This window comes from Erinaceus europaeus, chromosome 8 (genome assembly GCF_950295315.1).
Source record: "Erinaceus europaeus chromosome 8, mEriEur2.1, whole genome shotgun sequence".
Classification (NCBI taxonomy): domain Eukaryota; kingdom Metazoa; phylum Chordata; class Mammalia; order Eulipotyphla; family Erinaceidae; genus Erinaceus; species Erinaceus europaeus.
This window is the reverse complement of record NC_080169.1, coordinates 8,105,917-8,109,671: the sequence shown is the minus strand read 5'-3', so window position 1 is coordinate 8,109,671 and position 3,755 is coordinate 8,105,917.

Sequence of the window (3,755 nt, the reverse complement as noted above, 5' to 3'; positions counted from 1 at the left end):
ATCATTACACTGCTGAGCTCTAGTTTGTGGTGGTGCAGGGGACTGAACCTGGGATTTTGGAGCCTCAGGCATGAGAATCTCTTTGCATAACCATTAGGCTATCTACCCTCACCCTTTCCTCTAGCTATTATCTGGCTAAATTGTGTTAAATTGTTCAATCTGTCAAGCTCTTTCTCCACATAGCTTTTTTTTTTTTTTAAATTATGGCAAAATATACACAACATTAAAGTTTCCTCCTCAACAATTTTAAGTGTACAGTTCAGTGGCATTAAGTTCATTCACATTATTGTATAACCATTACCACCATTCATCCTCAGAACACTTCATCCAATAAAACTGAAACCTCTACTACTATTAAACATTAACTTCCTCTTCTTCCCTCCCACTCCCAGCCCCTGGCAACTTACCAGTCTACCTTTTGTCTACATACATTTTACTACTCTACCTATCTTGTGTATATAGAATGACATAATAGTCTCCTTTTGTGACTTTTTATTTCACCTAGAATAATACTCTCAGGCTTATCCTGTTCGTTGTGACACCAAGAGTGTGACTTCATCAGATTTTCCTTCCTTTTTAAGCTAGAGAAGATTTCATTGGGGGAAGGGGTAGAAGGCATAATGGTTATGCAAAGAGACTCTCATGTTTGAGGATTCAAAGTCCTAGGTTCAGTCCCCCATACCTCTACAAACCAGATATGAGTGGTGCTCTGGTTTTTTGTTGTTTTTTTTTTTTAAATCACTGTATGTGTATACCACATTTTGTTTACTTATCCATATATCAGAAATTTAAGTTACTTCCCACTTTGCTATGAAAAAAAAAGGATGTACATCTTTTTTTTTTGGTTGTCAGTGGAGCTTCACCTCTCCAGGTTGACTTTTTCAGTTAGAAAAAAACAAACAAGAAACACGAAGATAGAGAATAGATAGGTACCATAGCATTAACTTTAAGTAAAGTGGGGTCTGTGTTTGGACTTGGGTTATGGGTTGTTCATCTTTTAGTTGCTGCTTTGAATTCTTTGGGATAAATCATCGTCGTCATCGTCATCATCATCATCATCATCATCTCACCTCCCCAGATCCCTACCCCACTAAGGAAAGATAGAAACAGGCTGGGGGTATGGATCCATCTGCCAATATCCATGTCCAGTGGAAAAGCTATTACAGAAGCCAGACCTTCCACATTCTGGACTCCATAAAGAATTTGGGTCCATAATCCCAGAGGGGTAAATGACAGACGAAATAAACCTTAGAAGGTTCAGGCAGTATTGGTGATCTTAGGAGAACTATTGCAGTTTCCAGTGGAGAGGATGGAACACAGAACTCTGGTGGTGGGAACTTGAGTCATGGATGAATGAGTTGCACTTGTGATGAATGTCCTTTTACAACCTCCGTGTGTATAACTTAAAAGTATCATTAACAGCATTAGAGTTATCAGGGCACAATGAACAAAATCAAAATATCAAATGAACTGAAGTATTAGCTTATCTACAAACCTTAGTCAAATTTCACTCATTACTCCAACAACATCCTTTATAGGAAAAGAAAACCCTAGATAATGGATTACCATTGCTGGCAGCCTGGTTTGATACTGCTGAAGGACCCTCAAGGTGGTAGCTCTTTCTATTCCTCACAGGTTAGTTACTAGTAGATTTCTTTTCTCTTCCTTTAATTTTTTTTTTTTTTTTTTTTTTTACCACAGCACTGTTCAGCTTTGGCTTATGGTGGTGCAGGGGACTGAACCTGGAACTTTGGAGCCTCAGGCAAGAGAGTCTCTTTGCATAACCATTATGCTATCTACCCTCTGCCCCAGGCTAGCTATTATAACAGTAGCTCTTATTTATATTTGATGAGAAAGAAAAGGTTAAGCAATCAACAGACTCAATTTCTCTTTTGGAATTGAGTCTTTTATGTCCTAATTTGTCTGATTTATGTGATGTGTTCTTCCCTGAGCCAATTACTGTTGTCGACATTTGGGAGGAACACCTGCTCTGCTGATGAGACTCAGCTGAGGTGAGAATTCAACAGAATACTCAGGCTAATTTGAAGCATGTGGCCTCAAAGGGAGGCAGGGTTCATTCCATAAAACAAAACTGGGGTACTGTTTCTACAGAATAGAGTAATGCCAAACATTTAGTGCATTATTCTCTTAGTGGATGCCCGACACGCAATGGACTGAAACAAAGAATACCCTGTGTGGAGGAGAAAAGCAGTTATATTGAAACTAAATCATAGACAAACTCCAGCCCAGTTTTTCACTTCATGCAGTAAGTCTTTTAGTCTCTCTCTCCTGTACGCATAGCACTACTCCAGGATGTTTCACTGTATCCTCTGCCTGTGTTTTGCTTTTCAATTTAATTAATTCTCACAACAGTTCTAAATAGCAGCAGGTCATTTAACATTTATCCTACATTTGAAAAGCATATGTGAGGAGTCTGGCGGTAGTGCAGTGGGTTAAGCGCAGGTGGCGCAAAGCGCAAGGACTGATTTAAGGATCCCAGTTCAAGCCCCCGGCTCCCCACCTGCAGAGGAGTCTTTTCACAAGTGGTGAAGCAGGTCTGCAGGCATCTTTTTTTCCCCCTTCTCTGTCTTCTCCTCCTCTCTCCATTTCTCTTTGTCCTATCCAACAACAATAACAACAACAAAAATAAACAACAAGGGCAACAAAAGGGGATAAAATAAATAACTAAAAAGAAGTTTAAGAAAATCATATGTGAAGTAAGGCAGGTATTTGAGGTAATTCCACTAAATGTTACTTAAGTAAATAAAACCAGTTTTTTTGTTGTTGTTGTTTCAAACTGTGGGTCTTATGAAATTGTGATCATTCTGAAAGAATTTAGTAACTGTTTTCCCTTTCTGTCTTTCTTTTCTTCTTCTTTTTAAAAAATATTTATTTATTCCCTTTTGTTGCCCTTGTTGGTCTCTTTTTGTTTTCTTTTTGTTTTTCAAAAGAAAGAAAATCTTAAGAATTTTCATTGTTAGAATGTTGTTTTTATGTCTTTTTTTTTTTGAGTGAGTATTCATCGTTCTCAGAAACTGTAGAGCTCTTGGTGTAGGTGATAATACTTTTCTGCTTGATTTTATTCCTTTTTTTTTTTTAAGATTTTAATTTATTTATTAATGAGAAACATAGGAGGAGAGAGAAAGAGCCAGACATCACTCTGGTACATGTGCTGCCAGGGATTGAACCCGGGACCTCATGCTTGAGAGTCCGATGCTTTATTCACTGTGCCACCTCCCGGACCAATGAGTTTCTTCTAAGTGATTCATTGCCACAACAAATTTTTGGCAAGTCCTGTTCTCTCAATTGCCTCCTGGGGCAGTTTCTTTAAACTCAGGAGCATTAGCTCTCTCACATCTATCTGTACTATGACAGCATGAATTCTTATTTTAAATCCAAAGAGTATTTGGGAAAGTATTTTCTGACCCTGAATGTCTAGTGTACTTTGAAGCACAAACATTTTATTCCAGGCATTAAAACTCAGGCTACCGCTTGTGTCACTCACTGTCCACCCACAGATCAACAACTTTTAAAAACAACTGATTCGAATTTGAATTAAGAGAACATAAGATCATTTGAAGCTCTTGAGTGATGCTAACTACTTCTTCAGAAAATTTCTTGCTCCAAAGTAAACGATTATACTTTGTAGCCCATTTTCTGCCTACATCTGCCGGGATAGCCTGAGGGTGCTTCTTCCTGAGCAAGTGCTCTCTGGGTTGGAGAGAACTCAACTGGAGCCAACCTAGGCTGCTGCG